General features: G+C 40.6%; 1 long non-coding RNA gene across 1 annotated transcript; it reads left to right on the forward strand.

The window, feature by feature from the left end:
• The first annotated feature begins 5096 nt into the window (after positions 1-5096).
• Positions 5097-7795, forward strand: LOC123321841. The gene is made up of 2 exons (XR_006538953.1): positions 5097-5283; positions 7340-7795. It is a non-coding gene; the product is annotated as an uncharacterized LOC123321841 (long non-coding RNA).
• The last annotated feature ends 2179 nt before the right edge of the window (positions 7796-9974 follow it).

A 9974-nucleotide genomic window follows, 5' to 3' on the forward strand; every position in this document is an offset into this window, starting at 1 on the left:
GTGCATCATGGTAACGGTATACATAAAAATTCCTTCAACATAGCCAGCTGGAGGCACATCACAGAGGATCTGCGCAACGCCCAAGTAAGCGAATATTCAATAAAATGCATCGAATCTTATTTGTACAGAAGAATCATAAAGCCGGAAAAATTAGACATAAGTGCAGTAAAGGCGTCCCACAGGGGTCGATTATGGGACCGTGTTTGTGGAACGTCATGTATAATGGGATACTGATGCTGAACTACGGAAAGGACGTCACAGCAATCGCATACGCGGATGATCTAGCCTTCTTAATCGAGGGGGAAACCGAACAAGAGGTTCGGATGTCTGCGGAGAAAACGGTCGGAACAGCAGTGAGATTGATGGTGGAGAGGGGTTTGGAGCTAGCCGTCCAGAAGACGGAGTTACTTGTGTTGAAGGGACCACGAAATTCCCGGAGTTTCGATATCAATGTGATGGGTCAAAAAATCAACCAGTCCGGGGAACTCAAGTATCTAGGCGTGATCCTGCAGAAGAACATCACCTTCTCGAAACACGTGGATTATAAGTTTTCCAAAGCGACGGAGAAACAGGGAGCACTGGCCCGCCTGATGCCGAATCTGGGAGATCCATCCTATCATAGGAGAAAAATTCCTTGTGAAGTGACAAACAGCATATTAACCTACGCTGCACCAGTCTGGAGAAATGTCATAAAGCAGAAGAAGCAACTCCAACAAGTGACCTCGGTACAAAGAAAGAGCTGATATCGGGCTACTATACGGTGTCGGCCGAGGCTGCGCATCCCTTCTCCATACAGGGGACCGCGCGGGCACCAGCTTCTACTTTGCCGAACCCTACATGGTAATTGTCCCTGACAGAGACCTATGGTCTACATCAAACAGGCTTCTTGAGTCTGAAGGTCCCACTTGGTTCACCGATGGCTCTGTGATGCCCACAGAGACTGGAGTGGGAATTGTGGGACCTAGTTTCAATCTATCCATCCCCCTAGGGAAGGACTGTTCCATAGTGCAAGCGGAACTGTATGCTGTTCTAGCCTGCACACTGGAGAATATCCGCAGAGGGTACTCCGGAAAACACATCTACAGTCCCTGGCCAGTTTATTAGACGCACTGAGGATTTTTTTTATATTTACTGGTATTGCCCGAGGAAGAAGCAGAATATTTGAATTTCATTTCCACAGAATGTCAGTTTTATCTACGACTCTCATTGAATTGTTCTATTTGGCATTTATTTTTGATATTGTAGTATTAGTACTTAAGTATGAATCAGTACTATGTCTTCCAGTGGACGTCTTGCATTTTGCAGGTTCGGACGTTATTTCGATAATCCACATATGAAATCATTATCCTCGAATGCAGCAAACCGAACAATTCTGCATTGATAGTATGAAACTCTCATAGCTACGCAGGGTGGCTCAGCAAAATATTAGAATTTCATGTTTAATCATCAATAAATCAATATTTTTTATTGAATATGATATATTATATGTGAAAACCATTTACAGATGAAGTATATGTAACATATACATTCAATTTAATAATTTAATATTGAGATTTTGCATCGAATCAACGCGTCTAATAATATGGCCAGGGACTGTATATTTGTTGTGACAGTCAGGGAGCTTCCCTTCCTGTAAAGGAATGCAGAGAGGCTCTACGGGAGCTAGGTTCTGATAACATTGTGAAAGTTATCTGGTGCCCGGCTCACGCAGGACTTCCGGGGAACGAGAAGGCAGACAAACTTGCAAAGCAGGGAGCCCGCTCAGCTTTTGTAGGTCCGGGACCGGCGCTGCATATCTGTCGTACATCTGTCAAGAACTTCTTCAATAGTTGGCTGGACAGGAAATTTTCCTCTGGATGGAGCATAAGAGGTGGTCTCAGACAGTCGAGGCTTCTCATTGAGAGACCATCCTCCGTGCCTGAGATAAAAAAACTCTTAGCTCTTGAGAGGAAACAACTGAGTCTAGTGACTGGAGCAATGACTGGCCATTTGTTTAACAAACACTTAAATAGAATGGGACTGACTAGCCGTTCCCTGTGCCGCTGGTGCAGGAGCACGGAGGAAACGGTTGAACACATTTTGTTCTTCTGTATCAACTTTGAGGACTTAAGGATGACACATCTAGGAAACAGAACACCCACAATTCCTATGGTGAGAGGGACACCTCTCTGTCGACTTGTGGCATTTTTGTCAGCATGTCACAGAGTTTAAGTCTCTCCAACTACAAGCGGACGAACAATGGGTCACGAGGCCTCAGTTCAGCCCGGTGGGGCACCGCACGTAGAAAAAGAAGAAGAAGAAGAAGGAGTACGCCTCACTTTCCCCCTCGGAACCACAGGCTTGGCACAGTTCGTGGCGACATGTAAGAGAGACTATGGCCTACTTGGCCCTCCGGATCTGGAGGAGACCCAAGGGGTACTGTTATTGTTTGATAGATACCACAACCTTACTGCGCAATCTCCGAGGGACCAGGGCCAACGGCTCACTATAAATAGGTCACAGAATTGCGATACTATATGTGAGTCGGGTCAAGACCTTCCGAGGATCTACCCCGGACAGCTCGAGTTCCGTAAGCAGAGTCAGGGGGATACTACGGAACGAATCAACTCAGTCACTAGACTGTGAGATCCGTGAGACGGGGTCCTAACCCCTCCTCCCAAACGTCCAAGAGGGGAAAGGAGGGAGTGGCATTCCAGGCAGGGAAGATACCGTAAATACCAATCGCCTTGGTGGAAACGGTTCTTGCGCCCTAGTGCGCAACAACTTAGTTGTACAGATCAGCGTCCCTGAGACCTCGACTTTGTTGTTGAGGAGGGGGTTTTGGTTTTTGGTGGGTGAGAGCCCCACACGAATCCACAGCATTGAACCGCCCGCTGTGGAGAAGCCGGTATCGGTTTCCCCCTACCTCGTGGGCAAAAAAAAATGGTTAGGTTAGGTTCCCGTGTGGAGAGAAAACTCCCATCGGGCGCCTCCCCAGGTGGCGGATAGGGGGATGCCTCTCAGATATGAGTGGTACCGGGGAAATCAAATACCCGGGGCGGACCAAATCGGCGCTGCCTTGTGCGAAGGGGAACGGACCCCAAAGGCTAAGGGAAGGACAACCCCGACAGAAAACCCAAGCATACCGATGGGGTAACATCGGGAAAGAACGCGAAAGCGGTAAACTTAACAAATATGGCGGATCTTAAAACTTATGATGTACCCCAGGAGGGTAGGATCGAAATCGAACCGGAATCCCTCCCTGCTATTGCGGGCTGCCCCACGGATTCAAGGGGGGCAATGAAACGCCGGTCAATATCTTTCGGAAGAGTACGAAACTAAAAAGGACTCCACCTGGAAGACAAGACGAGAGTAAAAAACCTACTCTGGAGAAGAAGGAAGCAGGTAAATCGCTGGGCGACCAGACTGGGAGGATGGGGAAGAAAAAGAGGATGAGGCACCGAGAGGGCTCTGAAATCTTCGAGACAGCACAGAGGTTAAGGGAGACAAGACAGAGGAGGATGGAAGAGGAATAGGGGACGACGGTAAGCCTACGAAAGATGAACGCAGGGAAAAACAAACAATAATCCATAGAACACAAAGCTGCGCGATAATAGGTCAGTACACCATCAAAGACGACAGGAGAATCAGTTTCATAGGACTCACGAATGAGTCTGAGGAAGAAGCACAGATTGTAAACGCCTACGATATGATGAAGATAATCCGTAAACAAATCATGGGGGGGGGCAAAACAGAAGAGTAGAACACATAGCCTTAGAGAATGCTTTGAACCTCGAGGTAAAGAAAAAAAGATTAAAGACTGCGCTTTCCACGGATATGAAGGAGAAGAGTCAGAAGAAAATATGAAAACGAGGCAGTCATGATAGATTTCAAAGGAAACGACATATGCGCAGATGGTAGCCAGGCTTAATGGAGAAGTGGAAAAAAATGATAAAATAAAAAGCGAAATAGAAAAGATGAGACAAACAAGAGAAGGACATCTTCTTTTGGAGTTTAAAAAAGGGAGTAGGCAAACAGAAAATATCTTCAACATAATTAAGGAATCAATGAGGAGCGAGAGAATCAGAAGATACAGAGGGGAAAACAGTAAGAAAGCAGTAAATATATACGGAATGGACATAGATGTGGATGAAAAATAAATAAAGGATACCATTAAAAGAGGATGGAATAGGGAGATAAGACACGACGAAGACATTGAAATCAAAGCGCTGAGACAGATGTCCGGAGGAAGAAAGGCAGCGACAGTGCTAGCACCGACGGAGATAATTCACTTAATGCTGGCAAAGAGAAAATTAAGAATAGGTTTCTCCATAGCCGACATAAGTGAGAGAAAAACAGTTATCAGGTGTAATAATAATAATAATAATTTATTGATCCCCCCTGACAAGTTCATACTTGTATGGGACAGGTCAAACAAAATGAGAAAATAGACAATAAAAATCAACAATTTGTCAATACATCGCATAGATAATCATCTATGTGATGGGAGGAAGGGCATGTGGCCAGATTTTGCGAAGGGGAGGACAGGGGTAGCAAATGCAGGAACTGTACTAAAGAGGGGCATATAGCAAAAGACTGCGATGGATCTCCATATCAGAACACAGAACGGCCACCGGGAAATGCGCAGATCGAAAAAAACCGAGTTATAATAGTGAGAGGGAAGGACACCTGAGAGATCATATAACCAAAGACCTCCTGTGAATAGATTTATTTATATTTGTAGATACATAGGATTGATTGGTCCGTATACAACCTATGTATATTTACTTATTTATTTACCTGTATATACTCTTTTACTACTTAGTACTTACTTACTTACTTTTTTTACTCATTTGTATGGATTTTAGATAGATAGATTTTGTTTATACACCTATTTATTTTTTTTTTCTATTCCTAATCTATTCTTTATTCATCATAACAAATAGAAACAAGTTATAAACAGAATTACAGAGTCATACAATCTAAACTTAAGTTTGTATACTGTATGACCCTTCCAATTTTTGATGAATACAAAAAAAAACACAAAAAAAAGAAAGAAAACCAAATATACCAAAATGTTGTGCTATGTCGTCCCGGTAAGTAGAGCAGAAAATATTTTGAATTTTCTAAAACAAAGTTTTTTAATTTATCCCTATGTTGTTTTTTTTTAATATTGAAATTCATTTTCAGCTGAGCAGGAAGAAAACAATAAAACTTTGGACCGTAGTAAAGGAAAGTGTGCTGCAGATGTGAACTATCAAATCTAGGAACTATGACCGTTTTTCTGTTGGTATATCTAGTTGGGTAAGCATATTTAATAAACTGTTTCTTTTTCTTCATTTCATTGAGAAGGACCTCATATATGTATATTTGTCTGACATTCAGTTGTTTAGTCTCTTTATATAATTCAAGCGTATTATACATCCTATCAACTCTAACGATTATTTTCAGAATGGTGTTTATTTATTTATTTATTTATCTTAACGGACATGCTAATTTACGAATTATTATCATTATTATTATTAATTACAAACAGCAAAGCCAATTTTCCAATAAGATATACAATATTCCAAAAATTAACAAGAAAACAAACAAAAAATGTTGAAATCTACAAAAAAAAACATCATAGGAAAAACAACAAGAACAGTTGACAAGTTCAAATAGCTTCAAAATATCTTTTAAGACTAAAAATAGATATCTGAAAAAGATCAATCTCCGATGCATTTGCCCCTTTTATCGCTCGTGCAATCGGATTATTCATGGCATAATTAGTGGGGTTATATTCGATGTATAAGAGATCTCTATGTCTAAGGAATACATTTTTCGCATTAAGTTTTATCTTAGATACTAAGTATTCACAATCAATGTAATTATTGATTAGTTTATATACAAACATTACATCAAAATTATTCCTTCTTATAGATAGTGGTTTCATTGATAAAGACACGTGTGGATGGTCGTAGTTTATTGAGGCCTTGGGAATACTCATTTTGTAAGCAGCCCATCTTAAAAATTTTCGTTGCACGCGCTCAATATTATTTTTGTGTACTTCATAATAAGGAGACCAAACTACAGTTGAATATTCCAATATACTTCGGACATTCGCAAAATAAACACTTTTTAAGGCAGAGATATTATTAAAATCTTTGAGTTTTCTCCTAATAAATCCAAGCATCATCATAGCTTTTTGAGTTATGATGAAAATATGCTGAATCAAATTCAGTTGGTGGTCGAGGTGTATTCCTAGATCTTTAACAATTAGGCTAGTGTTCTGTACAGTTTGTAAATTTTTCAGGTAGATATCGTAAACACCACCCCACACAACAATACCGTAACGCCAAATTGAGCACACTATAGAATCATAGACCCTGAATATCATCTCTCTAGAGAGAACTTTCCACAGGTTGTAAAAAATATAACATGAATTCCTTGTTCTCTCGATCAATTCAGAAACATGCCTATCCCATCTCAGGTGCTGATCTATATGTATTCCCAAGTATTTAACGGATTCATCCTTGATAATAGACGGGCAGTGGCATACCGAGCCACTTGAGCAATGATCGGAATGAAATGAGATGCAATCGAAATCCGGCTGTCCAGCCGCTGTGATTGAAAATGTGATGAATTTAGTTTTCTCAAGATTTAGACTGAGACAACTTTCCGCCAACCCGGATCTTACAATTTCCATTCCAACCACTACCCTACTGCGCGCCTCACGTCACAACTGTATCATCAGCATAGGAAACTATATTCAAGCCTTCAATCGACAAAAGCTGATTAACAAAAATTAAAAATAATATGGGTCCAAGAACCGTACCCTGCGGTATGCCCGTTTGAACTTCAAGTGGTCGACTAAGTATTTTTCCAACCTTGACATATTGTGTTCTATGCTGTAAATAATTTCGAAACAGATCTAGGCCAACTCCTCTAATTCCACAATATTCCAGTCTTTGGAGCAAGAGCTCGTGATCAACTGTATCGAACGCTTTTCTCAGGTCAAGGAATACGGACAAAACTTTCTTTTTATTATTCATTTGAGCAATAACTTTTCCTACAAATTCCTCTATAGCATCTACTGCAGAAATTCCCTCCTTAAAGCCAAACTGCTTTGTACTTAGCAACTTGAACTTGGTCAAGAACTTGGTTAACCTGGATTTTAAGCATTTCTCGAATACTTTCGCTAAATTATTAATAACTGAAATAGGGCGGTAGTTTGTCATATTGCTTCTATCCCCGGACTTGTAGACACATGTAACATGAGATTCCTTGAACTCAGTCGGTATCAAACCAGTTTCGAAAATCAGATTAATAATATACATTAACGGCCTCAAAATAAATCTGTGAATTTTTTTCATTGTAGACGCAGAAATACCGTCTGGACCCGGTGCAGAATTGTTCCTCAGGGAAGCAATCACATTAACAATCTCATTTTCTGTTACTGGACTAAGGTAGATGGAGGCCTCAGTCGCATGGAATTTTGGTACCAGATCTTTATTGTGCGGTCCGATTTTTTTAATTATCTGTTTGGCAATAGTTGTGAAAAATGAATTGAATCCTTCTGCCTTATCGCAGTCTGTTTTTGATACAACATTATTATCAATTATTTCACCTATAATACTTTTTTTTTTCTTCGTAATTCTATCTATTTGATTGATTTCATTCCAAATTTTTTTTGTGTCATTTGCAGCAAGTTTTATTTTGTTAGCATAGTATGAATTCTTAGTTTCTTTTATCAACTTGTTCAATTTATTTCTGTAAGTTGTGAAAAGTTTCATATTTTCTGTCGTGGGACTTTTGATAAATTTCATTTTTAATTTGTCTCTCTTCTTTATTGATGTTATTAAACCTACTGTGATCCAGGGATGAATTTTTTTATATTTCTTATCGTGTTTAATAATTTCTGTTGTAATGAGAAAATGAGTTTTCAAACCTATTCCCTCATTTTAGAATAATTATTTTAGTTTTCATTTTTAAATAATTTTGTTTCGAATTAATTTCCGAGAAATCTTTTCGAATTTCCAATTCAGGATTCCGACATCGTTCGGAATTGTAAACATACCGTACCGTTTTTATTCCGTTTTTATTTCCTAAAAACGATGTCGCACCGTATAAAACATCCTGAATTGGAAGATAACCGAGTTTTTTGTTCGCTAGCACAGATAAGTCGAAATTAAAACGTCTTCATCGACGCAAATTTACCGAATTTCGACTGACGGGCACATCTGATTTCCGCACCCCCCCTGTGGGTATAAAATCAGCAGGCCACTTCACTTACGACTTACGATTGATTTTACTGGGTGTTAACTTACGATTTTCGCTCTTACGTTACGCCGTTGAGTTCTAGCATAAGTTTTCTTTTGAGTTTTGGGGATCAGTTTTTTTTTGGCCGTTCAGAATATAAATTTTTTTTAGTTTTGTTTTCTCACAATAATTACCGTACCATTCGGGTGATTTCGAGTTTTGAGTGTAAGTGGCCGAAGATAGAACCAGAGGTAAGACGACACGCCGTTATATTTTTTTTTAATATTGGAACTTCAGTTTTCCGTCTGCATCCCTCTCATACCCGAGTCTGAGCTCCGCCCCTACTGTCGTTAAAGTACCCTGCTGGTGCGGACGCCCGGGGGGTACCGAGGACACTTTGGGGTGGCGCACCCTTTCTTCAGTTCCCGTCTTTTTACCCCGTTCCGGTGTTCACCTTTACGGTTAGGGAGGCATTCTGCTGGTGCGGATGCCCGGGGAGTGCCGAACGAGCCTAAGGGTGAGCCGTCGTATTTCTGTGCTGTCTTTCATCCCCTAACCTGGCTGAAGTCCAATATCTGTCCGTCAAGTGTACGTCTCAGGTTCTGGCTGGCGAACAAGTCCGTTAACCCCCGTATACCGTTTGAGATCGGATCCAGTGTTATTCCGTCAGTTTTGCCCTGTAAATCTCACTGATTTCGAGTCACCGAATTTTGTAATAGTGCTATTTGTGTTCCCCTTTTACGAATCGACAAATAAAAGTTGTTACAAAAATGGCGCAACGAGCAGGGACCGTTCAGAATCTACCAGGAAACAACTGAGGTGAGAGACATTAACCGGGCAGTGAGTGAATTCCCGAAACAGTGAGTAAAACCTCAGAACAGTGAGTAACTATTCCCTGAACGGAAAACTGTGAAAAATAAACTTGAACTGTGTTTTATTCTCTGCCACTCCATATTGAACTGTTATACTGTGAATTGAATTGGACTATATTTTGAAAATAATTTGTGATTATTCTTTTTGCCGATTACTGTATTGAGTTGTTGAACACTGAACTGTTATTCCGCCGTTATATCAGTGAAAACTATTTCCGATTTCTAATTGCATATTTCTGATTTATTGAATTGAACTGTTTTAATTTCACATTGAAGGTGAGTGAATTTCCGGACTTTGACAAATTGAAAATTTATTGTCGCAATTGGTAAAATTTAATAGGTGTGATTTACCTATCGGTTCAATAGGGAATCACCTATTACATAACATAACAGTATTCAGAGAGAAGATACCGGTGTTCGCCGAGACCTCGTCGAATTTTCCGAGTTTATACGGTATAAAGTGGATGAAAAATTTTCATTTTCATACCAGCGAATAGTGAGAAAAATACTTCACTAAAGTTCCTAAGTTGACAAATTTTTGGGGTATCCTGTCAGTTACTAAAAATGAGTAAAAGTTGTGCGATTTGTGACGATATTGTTAACAGAAAAAAACCCGGTATACAATGTGCCGCCTCATGTGACCGCTTTTTCCACGGTCTGTGCGTTGGAATCGCTAATAAACAATTAGACGGTCTGCGGACGGACGGTGTCACCTGGAGATGCTCGGACTGTCGCGGTGCTGGCGCCCGCACTCGCTGCTCGCTTGTCGCGGAGATCAACAATCCTTCGCCGCCGACTACGCGATCTTTTGCGGCTGCAAAAGAGAACGCCGGGTGTGGCGATTCGATGACGGCATTGGACGGTATCCATACTGAACTCAAA

This window comes from Coccinella septempunctata, chromosome X (genome assembly GCF_907165205.1).
Source record: "Coccinella septempunctata chromosome X, icCocSept1.1, whole genome shotgun sequence".
Classification (NCBI taxonomy): domain Eukaryota; kingdom Metazoa; phylum Arthropoda; class Insecta; order Coleoptera; family Coccinellidae; genus Coccinella; species Coccinella septempunctata.